The sequence below is a fragment of the Triturus cristatus genome, chromosome 3_2, assembly GCF_964204655.1.
Source record: "Triturus cristatus chromosome 3_2, aTriCri1.1, whole genome shotgun sequence".
NCBI lineage: Eukaryota > Metazoa > Chordata > Amphibia > Caudata > Salamandridae > Triturus > Triturus cristatus.
This window is the reverse complement of record NC_140584.1, coordinates 1212304349-1212323208: the sequence shown is the minus strand read 5'-3', so window position 1 is coordinate 1212323208 and position 18860 is coordinate 1212304349.

The window sequence follows — 18860 nt, the reverse complement described above, 5'->3', positions numbered from 1 at the left end:
GCACGCCGAAGTCATGGACGACTCCGAATGCATAACGTGAATCTGTGTATATGTTGACTTTCTTATTTTTGGCTTGAATACAGGCTTGTGTCAGAGCGATGAGCTCTGCTGCTTGAGCTGACAAGGTATCTATGCAATTTGTTTCAATAACTTCAGTGTCTGTTGTGACTGCATAAGCGGCCACTAACTCTCCTGTACTTGTTCTCATGCATGAACCATCTACATACAATGTCAGGTCTGGATCTGATAATGGAATATCTGTCAAGTCTTGTCTGGGTTTCGTCGTAATAGTGATAACTTCAATACAATCATGTGCCAATGGGTCTGTTCCACTTAATGGCAAAAGTGTGGCAGGATTTAATGTACTACAACGTCTGATTTCTATATATGGCTGGAACAATGTCAATTCATAACCCGTCAGTCTTGCTATAGTCAAGTGTTGTGTTTGGGTCCGGTTCAAGAGAACCTCCACTGCGTGTGGTACTTGTACTGCCAATTGATGTCCTAACACTATGGCATCACTTTGTCTGATTGCCAAAGCTGTTGCTGCGACTGATTTCAGGCACGCAGGAAGAGCCTGGGCTACGGGATCTAATGTACTGGAAAAGTAAGCACATGGCTTGTGTGATCCTGCTTGTTCCTGCGTGAGTACTGACAAAGCGGTACCTTCTCGTTCTGTAACAAAAAGTGTAAAACGTTTGCTGTAACATGGTGTTGCTAAAACAGGTGCTTGACATAAAGCTTTCTTTAAGCTTTCAAAAGCTTGCGTATGTTCCTGAGTCCAAGGGAGGACAGTTGATGTCACTGCCTCCTGTGTTGTCAACTGAATGAGTGGTTTTGCAAGAAATGCATATTGAGGGATCCACTGCCTACAGTACGAAGTGAGGCCAATGAATGCCCGTACCTCCTTTTGTGTCTTGGGTGGCGGCATGTTAACAATTAACTGGATACGGTCGGGTGTAAGCTGTCTTCCCCCCTTGGACAGCAAGTGCCCAAGGTACACAACTTGCTGGACACAGAATTGCAGCTTTGAAGGGGACACTTTGTGCCCCTTGTCGGCTAAGAAATGTAAAACCGTCAGTGATGCTTTTTCACATTCAGGTTCGCTTCGGGCGGTGATCAGCAGATCATCGACGTATTGAAGCAGGGCAGTGTTAGCAGGCATATGGATACTGTCAAGTTCTCTTTTCAGTGCTTGGCTATAGATGCTGGGGCTTTCTGTGAATCCTTGAGGTGCGCGTGCGAATTTAAAACTTCGTCCATTTAAACTGAATCCGAACAAATATTGGCTTTCCGGATCGATTGGGACGCTAAAGAAAGCGTTCTTGAGATCAATTACAGTAAAGAACGTTGCTTCTGAATCTATGGCTGTTAGCAATGAAGAGATATCTGGGACCACGGGGTATTGTGGTACAATGCATTTATTTAATTCTCGTAGATCAATAACTAATCGATATACTGGTGGTGCTTTTGGATCAGTTCGTTTAAGAATCGGAATTATCGGGGAATTACATACATTAGAGTCAGTTTCTACAACCACTCCTTGTGCAATGAGCTCGTCAATGATTTGCAGTAAAGCCACTACAGCATCTGGGGGTAACTTGTATTGTCGTATTCGTGGCAATACCACTCCTGTTTTGAGTGTGACTCGATATGGTGTAATGTGCATACAACCTACATCAGTGGGGCCTTGCGCCCATAAATGTGTGGGTAAATTCTGTAACCGGTGATCCATGTCTCTGGACACATAGTGACCTTTGAAGTCACGCAAAAATAGTCGTACTCCTTCCGGAGAACAACATATTACAGCTCCTAGAGCCTTCAATGTTTTTATACCTAACAAGTTTTCTGGGCATGATTTTGTGAGCAATAGATCTGTAGTCCGTGTTAATGGACCGACTGTGAATGCAAGTGACTGCGATACTTCGTTAATAGTGGGCTTTCCTGAAAAACCAAGGGAAACATTTTGTGAGCCTGAGAGGGGTGCCCCTGGGACTTCGCTGTGACTGATAGTGGTTCTGCTTGCCCCTGTATCGAGTAGAAACTTTCTGTCTTTCCCTAATACGTGACTCTGTACGTAAGGACCTTCTTGATCTACGGGAACCTCAATAAGGGGTAGGCCAACTTCCCTCTCTAGGCTATTTCATGTGTAGCGCTGATACTCTGGATAGTCATTTTGTGCATACTGGTACATCTGTTGTGTCGTGTTTTGTGTTGCAGCAATAGGCTGTGGCTGTTGTTGTTGTTGTTGTTGTGGTTGTGGTGCGGTCTGTTGTGGAACTGGCATAGGTTGCGCATGCTGAGGGACTTGTTGTTGGATCTGATCCTGTCTAGGCGGACGTGGTCTCTCTTTCGTTATACCCGTAGAGATATTATGTTTTAGAACTGCGCAATCGTGTATATACTGACCTGGCTGTTTACAATAGTTACATGTCCCTCTAACAGGACCTACTGAATCATTGGACTGTGTCGTACCCTTTTTATGACCGTCAGCTGGAACTGACTGAGCAACAAGCATTTTCATTTTCGTGTCTTTCATACGTCTTTGTTCATGTTCTTGTTCTTCTCTAATTCTATTGTGATGATATTGTAACATTTGTAACATCTGTGACGGTGTGTTACCTTGCCAAGTGCTCTCGAATTTTAATACTCTACTCTTAACTTGGGGCAGGGAATTCTCAACTAATTTTGTCACAAACAGATGCGGATAAGACTCACTACTTGCTTTTATGCCACTATTAATACCAAAACATTTTTCAAATCGGGAATAGAAATCACTAGTGTCTTCATCTTGTTTTTGTTTACAGGCTGAAATTGCACCCCAGTCTTCCTTTTTCGTAGTTAATAAACGTGGTAGTACCTGCACTAATAATCCTGGTAATGCTGTAGTCTTTTCCCCAAGCCCTGAACCTGCAGCTCGGGCTTTTTCTTCGGTTTCTAGTGCTGTCCAATCTATCTTTTGGTCTCCCACCTCCCATTCCTTTTCTTTGAGTTTCTCGTAAATACCGGCAGGCAATAAAACTTTCAATATTTTCATAATGTCAGGATAAGTATACTCTCCCATGAGTAACATGTCTTTTATCTCACGGTGGAAACCTGCTGGGTCTTTGTCATGGCTAGGTACTACTTTCTTCATTTCTAATAATTCAATTTTAGTTATGGGCGTGTACACAAACACGCGTTTAAATGTATTGTCTTCACCTCTGATTGGGTGTACTTCGCGTAAGGGATTCTGTCTGTCTATGTGATACGTTTTTCTTTCCAGCTTGGGGGGAACTGAAACATGTTCTGGGCATACGAAGACAATGTACTGGTGTCGATATTCTAGAATTTCTTTAATTAAATCAGTACCTGAACCTCTCCATTTATTCGTGAGTAATTCTATCAATATATCAGGTAGGGGACCAGGATCGGAACGTTGGCTTCTATACAATATAACGAGGTGTTGTATCATGTATATACCAGCTAAACGCTGTTCGTCTGGGGTAAGATTCAAAAACGTGTGTGCTAACGCATCATCACTGTATTTTTCAGAACTGTCAGCCCATTGTACTGCTGACCTGGCTAATTCTTGTTCATCCATAGAGTCGAGCATATGATACCCCCTTCGGTCTCGGAGTAATTTATCAGCAGCCTGGAATAAGTGTTCAGGGGACTTCGTATTTAGCATAGGGGCTTGAAAATGTCTGTTACATTCTGGAAGTATCGGACGTATCGGGTCATTAAAGTATCTGGTATTGTTACAAGGTCTTCCCCTACCTACATAAGCAATCGTTTCTAATTGTCCTGTGGGCATTTCTGATTCTTCCTCCTCCTCTCCCTCTGATTCAGTTTTGTCTGCCTCCGATCTGGCTTTATGTGTTCGTTCTACTTCCTTGCGGATCTTTCGGCACATAACTACTATACATGTCTGTTTATCATGTTTTCCCACCCGGCAACTGCTCAGGTATAGGAGGCACCGCTCTAAGGAAAAAGTACAAGCGTAAAACATTACATAACAAATGCTTCCGAAATGTTAAACACTTATACAGTGCGCGCAACCTTAAAAACAAACAAGGCAGAAGAGTCACGGTCGACTGAGCGTCGAGAAAAGATTGTCAACAATCGTATCTCCATTTTGAGCAAGCGGAGTGCCTGTACAGTTGGCTAAAGCAATATTATTTCTCTATCACCAAAGTCTACTGCTACACTACGTGGGTATGAGCCAGTGACTGATGTGGATAACGCCAGAGAGTGAGTTATAACAATACGGCATTTTGTTAGTAGAAAATTGCCGATTCGGTGTTTGTTGGCATACGGAAAAACCTCAAGTCAAGACCAGTAACCTAAGTAAGCCTCGTGACACCGTTACCATTTTGACAGATGCAACATTGTAGCATTAAGGATAATTCAAAAAATTAATTAGTTTCTGCCTGTACACCTTACCTCTCCGTCGGTACCCCTCGCGGTGTGTGAGCGAGAAGGGGAGGTGTACTTCAGCGATAGGGAATCCTATTTGAGGATTCGCCGCGCGTCACTGCTGTCATGTGCGTGGTCTGCGGCTACAATCTGTCCCTGACTGATGACGCCGCGGCGTTTTGGCGTAAAATCCATTGTACATCGGGAATTGTAGTTTATTTAAAAATTACCCTTCAGAACATTGATGACTATGGTGCAATCTGATCAAGGCCAGTTGTTCAATCTAGTCTAACTACAGAGACTGTGTTTTTAGCGTATATCGCATCGAAATAATATGCGGTAAGTTTGGCATATTCCGCAAATAAATCTTGCTGTCTGATTACAATGATGACACATTTGGGACATCCACTGAACCAATATCTACATCAATCTGGTAGAAGATGGTTCCTTGGTCAAGTTCCCAGGTTCCCAAATGATGAAGCGAGCCACTTGTTGTGGGTGATGGGAATCTTGCTCATGCATACACACACTTATGGACACATTGCGTACTTAGCTGACACTAGCAACACCTTGATCAATATTTGTCGAGTGGTTACGTTACAGTTACTAAACTTTCCTTTGACTCTCAGTTCTCCTTTTTGTATACATGTGTTGAATTGGGGATTGTGAACTGTTTGAGTCGTTAAACTATATCCCTTGGACCCCCACTCTCTTAGAGATAATTTATCATAGTTGTTTGAGCGGCCTCGGCTGCGGGTCTCCTTTCTTTCCTAAGGGTTTCGTCCAGCTAGACGCCCATACCCTTCAACACTCTTAAAGGGAAAACGCGCACCTTTCCTAAGCAATGGCGGAATTTACGGGGCTGTCTTTCGATGAAGACATGCTGCAATCGATTTTGAGTACTAACCCTAGTATTCTAGAGAGTTTGCCAACAGTCACCAGCAACACACAGGATGACTGGCAAGTACTACTTAATCTGAAGAAAGCCCATTCACGTACTTTTATACATGGAGCCATAATGACAGAATATCTGAGAAATAACAGTGCTCCAATGGGCTTGATAGTAACTAATGCTCCTCGTCTCTTCCTCACAGACAAACTGTTCCTCAAAGATTGGTCAATGATCGCGTGGCGATGCACCCGCGATTGGCTAATCCTAATTATTAGCACTGCTAAGAAAGCAGCAGATCTAATACTTATAGAGATACAGACCTTAGAAGGTCAAATCAAGGCATCCATCACCAGCGCTCTATATAAGAGGAATTTGGAAGAAACCAACAAGTCCAATAAGGAACATAAAGATACTATCCTCTTGACTAAAATCGAGAAATTTAAGAAGGATCTTGCACGTTTCTCGTTTGAAAAAGTTTATCCCTACACAAGCGAGAGCTATACACCTCCAGAATTCAATAAGAAAGGGAAAAGGTATGGCTCTAATTACTCCACGTCAGGATCAGATAACAACTCCACTGATTCAGATGGTTCCAACACATCAACACCATCTAACAGAATTTACAATCCTCACTCCCGCCCAAACCGGAGACGAGGAACACAAAATTACTATGCACAACAGAGCTCTTGGTGGCCTCCATCCCCATGGGGTTTCCAACCCTCACCCTTTGCACAACCTATGCCTCCTTTTCCATATCAACCATCTTTACCCTTTGCCCAGCAACCTTTTTTAGGACAGGGCCGGGGACGCAACAGAGGCAGAAGAAGAGGAATGACAACACCGCAGGTACACTGGCAGTTAGATCAAACTGCACAGGACAACCGCAACAGGAGGGGGGCTGTACCAGTAGTACGAAACACGGACACGACGACTTAGTAGTCAATCTAAGTCAGAGAACACTTACCACAACAGAATTGCAAGTCCTGAACAAGGGATTAGGGTTTGTACCAACAAACAGCGGGGACCCGTTCCAGTTGAGACACGAACTTGAAAAGTTCTTTAGGAAAATACGGCTACACTTTTTCTTTAAAGACAAAGATCTTGCAGCCACCAATGCTTCTGACGATACGAACTGTCACAATACTGGCTTAAAACCTCCCTCGACCTTTAATCCGCCTGCTCACCTTACACCAGACCAGGTGAAGGTGTTTGAAAAAGCTGTCATACATGATATTGACTTGCTTGACTCAAAGAACAACAGGACTTACCAAAACCTTTCAGGTAATGAGAAACGGGCTCTGAAAGAACTACAGAATGAAGAACAGATTACCATCAAGCCCGCCGATAAAGGCGGAGCCATAGTCATTATGAATACCTCCACTTATCGGCAGGAATGCCTCAGACAACTAAGTGACACTAAGTCATACCGACCTCTTCCAGTAGACCCAACTCCAAGATTATCTGTTGAGATTCACGATCTTGTCAGTGAAGCAAGGGAGTCAGGATGGATTAGTATACAGGAATCAGAATTCCTTATTACTAAGTTTCCGGTCATGCCGTATTTTTACATTTTGCCTAAAATACATAAACCAAAAAGACCTCCTCCTGGCCGCCCTATCATATCAGGGATCGGGTCTCTTTTAGAACCATTGTCTACGTTTGTCGACTTTTTCCTACGGCCGATGGTCAGAGAAATGCCTACTTTTCTCCAAGACACAAAAGACGTCTTGCGCCTCTTGCCAGAGATTGCATTTAACACCGAGACTGACCTTCTGGTCAGCTTTGATGTGGAATCCCTTTATACCTGCATTCCACAAGAGGAGACACTCGAGGCGATCAGGATCCTTCTAGACAATAGAGATCGGGACACCACTACACCAACACACTTCATCATGGAATGCGCCAGACTGGCGATGATGGAGAACTTTTTTCAATTTGAAGAGACTTTGTTCCTTCAAATCTCCGGAACATCTATGGGGAGTATTTTCGCTCCCAGTCTGGCAAATCTCTATGTCCACCTTTTCGAACAGAATTGTGTGTTAACCAATCAGAATCCCTTTCGTGCACAGATTGCATGCTGGAAGAGATACATAGATGATATTCTAGTGGTATGGCATGGGTCAGTAGCCACTTTGCTAGATTTCCACTCTTGGCTCAATGCTCAAAACAACTTCTTGAGATTTACAGTGACTCATGACAAAGCCAGACTCCCCTTCTTGGATATCATGATCTATCCGACATCAGGAGTGCTGGGAAGTGAATTGTATAAAAAACCTCAGACAAAAAATTCATTGCTCAGTTTCCAAAGTCATCACCCCAAGTCCCTCCGACACAATCTCCCAGTAGGTCAGTTCCTACGTATCCGTAGGAACTGTTCAGATTTGGATAACTTCCAACATCATGCTGAGGCACTCTCAAGGCAACTGCAAGTCAGGAAATACCCCACACATTTAGTGAAACAGGCCTGGAAACGGGCGTCCAACAACAACAGGGACGCTCTCTTAGAGCCCCCGGTAGTTAAGGCACCACTTACAAGAATGACTTTTGTTACCACCTTTAGTACACTATCAAATAGTGTCCAGAAGTCGGTGCGGAAACACTGGCGCATCCTTAATGTGGGGAATGCAGAGATCCCACTACCTTTGTTCTCTTTCAAGAGAGGAACAAATTTGCGCGACAACCTTGTACATACAAGACCGAGGGCCAAAGACAAAGGGAAAACACCAACATTGTGGGACTTACCACCAGTACAGGGCCACTACCCATGTGGCTCGTGCACAGCTTGCCCACAGACACAGCCAACCAAATCTGTTGATTTAGGTTTAGAGAAACCCTGGATCCTACGGCGACACACTAATTGTAATTCAGAAAGGGTAATTTACCAGATCACATGCCCCTGTTCACTCAGATACATAGGGATGACCACACGTAAGATCAAGGTCCGTATCAGTGAACATAAAAGCACCATAAGGTGTAAAAAACAAGCTACAAGACTAACCAGTCACTTCCTGTCCCTCAACCACAGACCAGAAGATCTGCGTTGGGTAGTTTTAGAACAACCCTTTATTCCACCTCATGTCACAGACATCCACAAATTCCTCTTCATAAAGGAACAAAAATGGGTGTTCAAAATGCATAGCGACTGTGGAGGTCTGAATGACCAAATACCATGGACCTCGCTTTGAAATGACGGGTCGTATGTAAGAACTTGCTTCAGCACCCTGCATGAGATTTTTTCAGATTTTTTCTGTTTTCCTTTGACTTCCCTATTAGATTACACACACCAAGAGTGCCATCATTGTAATCAGACAGCAAGATTTATTTGCGGAATATGCCAAACTTACCGCATATTATTTCGATGCGATATACGCTAAAAACACAGTCTCTGTAGTTAGACTAGATTGAACAACTGGCCTTGATCAGATTGCACCATAGTCATCAATGTTCTGAAGGGTAATTTTTAAATAAACTACAATTCCCGATGTACAATGGATTTTACGCCAAAACGCCGCGGCGTCATCAGTCAGGGACAGATTGTAGCTGCAGACCACGCACATGACAGCAGTGACGCGCGGCGAATCCTCAAATAGGATTCCCTATCGCTGAAGTACACCTCCCCTTCTCGCTCACACACCGCGAGGGGTACCGACGGAGAGGTAAGGTGTACAGGCAGAAACTAATTAATTTTTTGAATTATCCTTAATGCTACAATGTTGCATCTGTCAAAATGGTAACGGTGTCACGAGGCTTACTTAGGTTACTGGTCTTGACTTGAGGTTTTTCCGTATGCCAACAAACACCGAATCGGCAATTTTCTACTAACAAATTGCCGTATTGTTATAACTCACTCTCTGGCGTTATCCACATCAGTCACTGGCTCATACCCATGTAGTGTAGCAGTAGACTTTGGTGATAGAGAAATAATATTGCTTTAGCCAACTGTACAGGCACTCCGCTTGCTCAAAATGGAGATACGATTGTTGACAATCTTTTCTCGACGCTCAGTCGACCGTGACTCTTCTGCCTTGTTTGTTTTTAAGGTTGCGCGCACTGTATAAGTGTTTAACATTTCGGAAGCATTTGTTATGTAATGTTTTACGCTTGTACTTTTTCCTTAGAGCGGTGCCTCCTATACCTGAGCAGTTGCCGGGTGGGGTGAGGCACATACCCAGTTTTATTCGGGTGAGTTACAATTCTAACGTTTCACTTGCGGTGATGGACGTAGAATTATCTAGTACACAATTTGGTAACTTTGATTAAAACCGACATTTCCAATGTGTTTGCGGTTTTTACTGTAACATGCCACCACTCTGCTTGTTTGTATTGATCACTGTTGTTGTTTTTACAGGTATCTACCTGTACCAAGATCATGGTCCAGGTTGTATGTTTTTTGAGTATCTTGTATTCACTACACCGTTAATATGCAGTAGCTTTCTGGTCCTGACGAAAGCTGGGATAGAATATATCCAAGAGCTGAAACATGTAGACCAGTCTTTACGAACACAGTTATTTGTTTAAACTGTTATAGCACTGTTTAGTTTTAACTTGGTATCAAGGTAGCACCAGAATAAACACATATTTGTACCTTGGCAACCAATTTTAAATCACCACTTATCTATCACTTGCACTGCATACATCACCCCCTATTATCACTTTTGTGGCTCCCTCGACTCGGAAAGATATCAACTGACACATTTGGGACATCCACTGAACCAATATCTACATCAATCTGGTAGAAGATGGTTCCTTGGTCAAGTTCCCAGGTTCCCAAATGATGAAGCGAGCCACTTGTTGTGGGTGATGGGAATCTTGCTCATGCATACACACACTTATGGACACATTGCGTACTTAGCTGACACTAGCAACACCTTGATCAATATTTGTCGAGTGGTTACGTTACAGTTACTAAACTTTCCTTTGACTCTCAGTTCTCCTTTTTGTATACATGTGTTGAATTGGGGATTGTGAACTGTTTGAGTCGTTAAACTATATCCCTTGGACCCCCACTCTCTTAGAGATAATTTATCATAGTTGTTTGAGCGGCCTCGGCTGCGGGTCTCCTTTCTTTCCTAAGGGTTTCGTCCAGCTAGACGCCCATACCCTTCAACACTCTTAAAGGGAAAACGCGCACCTTTCCTAAGCAATGGCGGAATTTACGGGGCTGTCTTTCGATGAAGACATGCTGCAATCGATTTTGAGTACTAACCCTAGTATTCTAGAGAGTTTGCCAACAGTCACCAGCAACACACAGGATGACTGGCAAGTACTACTTAATCTGAAGAAAGCCCATTCACGTACTTTTATACATGGAGCCATAATGACAGAATATCTGAGAAATAACAGTGCTCCAATGGGCTTGATAGTAACTAATGCTCCTCGTCTCTTCCTCACAGACAAACTGTTCCTCAAAGATTGGTCAATGATCGCGTGGCGATGCACCCGCGATTGGCTAATCCTAATTATTAGCACTGCTAAGAAAGCAGCAGATCTAATACTTATAGAGATACAGACCTTAGAAGGTCAAATCAAGGCATCCATCACCAGCGCTCTATATAAGAGGAATTTGGAAGAAACCAACAAGTCCAATAAGGAACATAAAGATACTATCCTCTTGACTAAAATCGAGAAATTTAAGAAGGATCTTGCACGTTTCTCGTTTGAAAAAGTTTATCCCTACACAAGCGAGAGCTATACACCTCCAGAATTCAATAAGAAAGGGAAAAGGTATGGCTCTAATTACTCCACGTCAGGATCAGATAACAACTCCACTGATTCAGATGGTTCCAACACATCAACACCATCTAACAGAACTTACAATCCTCACTCCCGCCCAAACCGGAGACGAGGAACACAAAATTACTATGCACAACAGAGCTCTTGGTGGCCTCCATCCCCATGGGGTTTCCAACCCTCACCCTTTGCACAACCTATGCCTCCTTTTCCATATCAACCATCTTTACCCTTTGCCCAGCAACCTTTTTTAGGACAGGGCCGGGGACGCAACAGAGGCAGAAGAAGAGGAATGACAACACCGCAGGTACACTGGCAGTTAGATCAAACTGCACAGGACAACCGCAACAGGAGGGGGGCTGTACCAGTAGTACGAAACACGGACACGACGACTTAGTAGTCAATCTAAGTCAGAGAACACTTACCACAACAGAATTGCAAGTCCTGAACAAGGGATTAGGGTTTGTACCAACAAACAGCGGGGACCCGTTCCAGTTGAGACACGAACTTGAAAAGTTCTTTAGGAAAATACGGCTACACTTTTTCTTTAAAGACAAAGATCTTGCAGCCACCAATGCTTCTGACGATACGAACTGTCACAATACTGGCTTAAAACCTCCCTCGACCTTTAATCCGCCTGCTCACCTTACACCAGACCAGGTGAAGGTGTTTGAAAAAGCTGTCATACATGATATTGACTTGCTTGACTCAAAGAACAACAGGACTTACCAAAACCTTTCAGGTAATGAGAAACGGGCTCTGAAAGAACTACAGAATGAAGAACAGATTACCATCAAGCCCGCCGATAAAGGCGGAGCCATAGTCATTATGGATACCTCCACTTATCGGCAGGAATGCCTCAGACAACTAAGTGACACTAAATCATACCGACCTCTTCCAGTAGACCCAACTCCAAGATTATCTGTTGAGATTCACGATCTTGTCAGTGAAGCAAGGGAGTCAGGATGGATTAGTATACAGGAATCAGAATTCCTTATTACTAAGTTTCCGGTCATGCCGTATTTTTACATTTTGCCTAAAATACATAAACCAAAAAGACCTCCTCCTGGCCGCCCTATCATATCAGGGATCGGGTCTCTTTTAGAACCATTGTCTACGTTTGTCGACTTTTTCCTACGGCCGATGGTCAGAGAAATGCCTACTTTTCTCTAAGACACAAAAGACGTCTTGCGCCTCTTGCCAGAGATTGCATTTAACACCGAGACTGACCTTCTGGTCAGCTTTGATGTGGAATCCCTTTATACCTGCATTCCACAAGAGGAGACACTCGAGGCGATCAGGATCCTTCTAGACAATAGAGATCGGGACACCACTACACCAACACACTTCATCATGGAATGCGCCAGACTGGCGATGATGGAGAACTTTTTTCAATTTGAAGAGACTTTGTTCCTTCAAATCTCCGGAACATCTATGGGGAGTATTTTCGCTCCCAGTCTGGCAAATCTCTATGTCCACCTTTTCGAACAAAATTGTGTGTTAACCAATCAGAATCCCTTTCGTGCACAGATTGCATGCTGGAAGAGATACATAGATGATATTCTAGTGGTATGGCATGGGTCAGTAGCCACTTTGCTAGATTTCCACTCTTGGCTCAATGCTCAAAACAACTTCTTGAGATTTACAGTGACTCATGACAAAGCCAGACTCCCCTTCTTGGATATCATGATCTATCCGACATCAGGAGTGCTGGGAAGTGAATTGTATAAAAAACCTCAGACAAAAAATTCATTGCTCAGTTTCCAAAGTCATCACCCCAAGTCCCTCCGACACAATCTCCCAGTAGGTCAGTTCCTACGTATCCGTAGGAACTGTTCAGATTTGGATAACTTCCAACATCATGCTGAGGCATTCTCAAGGCAACTGCAAGTCAGGAAATACCCCACACATTTAGTGAAACAGGCCTGGAAACGGGCGTCCAACAACAACAGGGACGCTCTCTTAGAGCCCCCGGTAGTTAAGGCACCACTTACAAGAATGACTTTTGTTACCACCTTTAGTACACTATCAAATAGTGTCCAGAAGTCGGTGCGGAAACACTGGCGCATCCTTAATGTGGGGAATGCAGAGATCCCACTACCTTTGTTCTCTTTCAAGAGAGGAACAAATTTGCGCGACAACCTTGTACATACAAGACCGAGGGCCAAAGACAAAGGGAAAACACCAACATTGTGGGACTTACCACCAGTACAGGGCCACTACCCATGTGGCTCGTGCACAGCTTGCCCACAGACACAGCCAACCAAATCTGTTGATTTAGGTTTAGAGAAACCCTGGATCCTACGGCGACACACTAATTGTAATTCAGAAAGGGTAATTTACCAGATCACATGCCCCTGTTCACTCAGATACATAGGGATGACCACACGTAAGATCAAGGTCCGTATCAGTGAACATAAAAGCACCATCAGGTGTAAAAAACAAGCTACAAGACTAACCAGTCACTTCCTGTCCCTCAACCACAGACCAGAAGATCTGCGTTGGGTAGTTTTAGAACAACCCTTTATTCCACCTCATGTCACAGACATCCACAAATTCCTCTTCATAAAGGAACAAAAATGGTTGTTCAAAATGCATAGCGACTGTGGAGGTCTGAATGACCAAATACCATGGACCTCGCTTTGAAATGACGGGTCGTATGTAAGAACTTGCTTCAGCACCCTGCATGAGATTTTTTCAGATTTTTTCTGTTTTCCTTTGACTTCCCTATTAGATTACACACACCAAGAGTGCCATCATTGTAATCAGACAGCAAGATTTATTTGCGGAATATGCCAAACTTACCGCATATTATTTCGATGCGATATACGCTAAAAACACAGTCTCTGTAGTTAGACTAGATTGAACAACTGGCCTTGATCAGATTGCACCATAGTCATCAATGTTCTGAAGGGTAATTTTTAAATAAACTACAATTCCCGATGTACAATGGATTTTACGCCAAAACGCCGCGGCGTCATCAGTCAGGGACAGATTGTAGCCGCAGACCACGCACATGACAGCAGTGACGCGCGGCGAATCCTCAAATAGGATTCCCTATCGCTGAAGTACACCTCCCCTTCTCGCTCACACACCGCGAGGGGTACCGACGGAGAGGTAAGGTGTACAGGCAGAAACTAATTAATTTTTTGAATTATCCTTAATGCTACAATGTTGCATCTGTCAAAATGGTAACGGTGTCACGAGGCTTACTTAGGTTACTGGTCTTGACTTGAGGTTTTTCCGTATGCCAACAAACACCGAATCGGCAATTTTCTACTAACAAAATGCCGTATTGTTATAACTCACTCTCTGGCGTTATCCACATCAGTCACTGGCTCATACCCACGTAGTGTAGCAGTAGACTTTGGTGATAGAGAAATAATATTGCTTTAGCCAACTGTACAGGCACTCCGCTTGCTCAAAATGGAGATACGATTGTTGACAATCTTTTCTCGACGCTCAGTCGACCGTGACTCTTCTGCCTTGTTTGTTTTTAAGGTTGCGCGCACTGTATAAGTGTTTAACATTTCGGAAGCATTTGTTATGTAATGTTTTACGCTTGTACTTTTTCCTTAGAGCGGTGCCTCCTATACCTGAGCAGTTGCCGGGTGGGGTGAGGCACATACCCAGTTTTATTCGGGTGAGTTACAATTCTAACGTTTCACTTGCGGTGATGGACGTAGAATTATCTAGTACACAATTTGGTAACTTTGATTAAAACCGACATTTCCAATGTGTTTGCGGTTTTTACTGTAACATGCCACCACTCTGCTTGTTTGTATTGATCACTGTTGTGTGGAAATATGGATTTTTCTGGTCAGTTATGTCCCCTATCTTGGACCCCAACGGTTCTATGTACATGTTACAAGTACATGTATGTTCCCTCCAGTTCTAGTTATGAAGACGCAAATACATGTGCGTCCACCGTCAACATGTCCTCTGTCAGATCCACCATGAATAGGCCGGATATTCCATTCCTAAGTACAAAAGGCCACCGGCTTTATATGGTTCACTTATGCCATTTTTACAGTCCAAGCAAGTAGGCCCTGATTCTGTCATCAAAACTCTTCTTGCCTTCTGCCTCTGAAAGCTCCAGTCTGAGCCTGCATCTGTGACCATGAACTTTGTCTCATTCTCTGCGCGGCTCATGAAGCCTGACATCAGCCTATTCTCTGCCAAGAACTGTATTTCACCTTCGAGTTATCTGCTTCCCCCTCAGCCGATGCATTCCTGCCTAGTAGTTTAAGTAAACATTCTTCTAGCTACCAAGCAAAGGGCCCGGCTTCTCTGTCTTAATACAAGTAATTCATAGTCCTATCACCATGGAATATTTCTACCCCCTCGCATTTAGTGTAGACACTTAGACGCTTGTACACGCACGCACAGTCAGTATAGAATAGATTCTGTCCGAGAGTCCTTCCTTTGTGGATAACATAGTTCTTTAAACATAGGATGTTAGATATGATTTGGGATTAGGTTGACTTGACCCCCCAGACTTTTTGTCTCCACATGTAGAGCTAAATGTCAAGTCCCCTTCACCCCCTAGTTACACGTCAATCACACGTCATAATGCTGCGCGCGCATCTATGCCAAGTATTATCTTATAGATCCACCTATACATGACATCACAACCAATTATGTTCCTTTTTACTCCTTATTACACCCATTTTTGGGTTACGTAGATATATCGTCATTTTCCTTATCAATTGTTACGCCTACTGTATTCGCTTCATTGTAATGTATGTACTATAAAAGCCATTTCATGTCAATAATGTATGTACTTCACTTCCTGAACCTTCGTGGTGACGGAACTTGGAGCATCCGATTATAATCGAGTATTGGAATAAAGCCCATTCCGAACCTCTAATACCACGGATTCTGCCTCTCATTTTACTGAGCTATTTTATTATGTTTCTGTATCAAATTCAGTCCCGGTAAAGGAAAATTATTTACCACATGAATGGCGCCCGAACAGGGACACTTTCTCATCTCACGCGCCGGCGGTGAGTTGCAGGCCCGGTCTCCTGCCACAGCTGGACGGACAATAACGCGTACCAGCAGGATTTCCTGTATCTCCCTCCGGTCAAGCGGGGGCGACTGAGGCTGCGATCGACACCCAGACGAGGCGGTGAGAAGTGCGAAGTATCCCGACCAGAGCCTAGCTGAGAGAGCAAGATCCGAGGTATACAGAGGCCCACCAGTGTCTGAAGTCCCAAGTCAAGTCCAGTGTCCGACGAGTCGAGTCGAGTCCAGTCCGATTCAAGTTCAAGTTACCGAGGCCTTCCGTTTCCGAAGCTACCCGGTGAGTACCATTGCTGGGGAGGCATTTCTGACGTGCACATAGTTTGTGCCGGTCAAGACGGGTTTGGGTACACAAATCCGGTCTGCACTGTTTTAGCAGTGTATCTGTACTGTTTAGCAGTATATCAAGTATTCCGAAGTATCTAGTTATTGTCAAGAATTAAGCTTGGTGATTAGTTATGCAGACGATCATCATTGTTGTTTCAGTTAAAGGTTTAATGTTTAAATGTTAAATGTGTTTAAAATACGTTCTGTATATTGTGGTATGAATGACTGTTCATTATCGTGTTTATTGTATCAAGTCTGTTCAAAATCAAGTATAAGGTCAGTTCTCAAATATGCCGTTCTTTTCGAAACTAAGACAGATCACTACAAGAAAAGGGGTACTCGAAGAGGCCGTTCCTATTCCTCCTAGGGACACCCCAGGGTACTTCATGTATCATAAACATGGCTTAGATGCCATATTATTTCTTGATTTATGGGTAGACTATACCAAGGAATTACCAGAAAGTCAGAGGTGGCCCACAGCGGGAACCTGGGATGCGGAATGCATCATAAAAGTAGAAGAAGAGTTATGGAAAAGAAAAGTCAGACAGTCACAGAAAGATGCCATTGAATTATGGCGTAAAGAATCACATAGACGAACAGAAAAAGCACGTAGACTGGAAGAGAAGAGTAAAGAGAATTCCAATAAAGTTCAAGAAAATCTATTAATTGAGGAAGGTATCCGAGTGAAATCAGAACAAGTAGACAGACAAAGAAATGCCCTTATGAATGGTATGTACCCCCTTCTGGCCGAAGGATTACCTAAGGCTACTCCAGAGATACCGAAAGACTTGCCAACCCCATTATTTCCAATAAAGGTACATCCAAGGGGGCATCCTAGAACCGCAGAAGATGTTTTTCTGTCCTCATATTTAGATGACGCAGCTCCCGAGTATGCTAATTCCGCCCCGCATAGACCGCATACCAGGGAGGTTCAACGCCAAGATCCAGTACCCGTATCGTTACAGCAACAAGTTCTGACACAAGTTCCGGCAAGCACATCTGTTTCTGCATCCGCTCCTACAGCTACTTCTATAGCTGTGTTCACGCCTGTAGTTGCTGTGTCACGTTCGACGAATCCTTTCACACCCGACACCCCAGATGGGGCCACGGGAGGTGCTACCAATATCTTTTCTACGCCGCCTAGAATAAATAAACTTACTTTTCACGAGTCAGCACATTCACGTACACCCAAACTCATAAGTGCCCGTGCGCTGAAGGAACTTCTTATAGATTGCAGATATGACCCCGTGCCCGGTAAAGAGGACGAAATGACCCTGGCGTCATTACGTATCAGACGAGCCGCAGTGTATTTAGGGAAGTTACCAGGAATGACTGCGCATCTAGATAATATATACCATTTTGTCCAAACAGGGCGAGATCCAGAATGTATTCACAGAGCTATGGAATACCAGAAAGTAGAGATACAGGGGGAACTGTTACGTTTCCTCATAAACTGTGTGATCAGAAATCAAGACCGACCGGGGGTAGACCCGGAAGCAATGCAAATTCTTACAAGATGGAGCCAGAATATATCAGAAGGGAGACATGATAAACAAAATTGTATAATAGCCATGTGCCGAAAGATCCGTAAAGAAATAGAACGCCTACACGAAGAGAGATTAGAGGTAGACGAGTTCGAACAAAGCGAGGAAGAAGGGTCAGGACCGCCCACAGGACAGTCAGAAACTATAGCATATGTAGGTAAAAGAAGATCTTATAATAGTACGAGATGTCTTATTGACCCGATACGCCCGATATGTCCAGACAATAACAGGGGTTTCCCAACACCCATAGTCCATATAAGGTCTAACGAGCATTCGTTCCAAACAGCTGACAAATTACTCCGAGAACGAAGGGGTTATCATTTCCTCGATTCTATGGATGAACAAGATTTAGCCAGGGCAGCTGTCCATTGGGTGGACAGTCCCGGAAAATATAGTGATGATACAGTAGTACGCACATTTTTGAATCTCACCCCAGATGAACAGAGGTTAGCTGGGATTTATATGATTCAACAACTCATTATACTATATCGGAGTCAACATTCAGATCCTGGTCCCTTACCCGACATATTGACTGAATTACTCACGAATAGATGGAGAGGTTCAGGTACTAAATTAATTAAAGAAATTCTAGAATCAAGAAAGCAATATATTCTTTTTGTATGTTCAGAACATGTTCCATTGCCCGTCAAGGAAAGAACTACGTATCACATAGATAGACAGAATCCCTTACGAGAAGTGCACCCAATAAAGGGCGAGGACAACGAGTTCAAGCGCGTATTTGTATACACGCCCATATCGAAAATAGAATTGTTACAAATGAAGAAAGTGGTACCCAGTCATGACAAAGACCCAGCGGGTTTTCACCGAGAAATTAAAGACATGTTACTCATGGGGGAGTATACCTATCCCGACATTATGACAATACTGAAGGTATTGATGCCTGCTGGTATTTACGAAAAACTCAAGGAAAAAGAGTGGGAGGT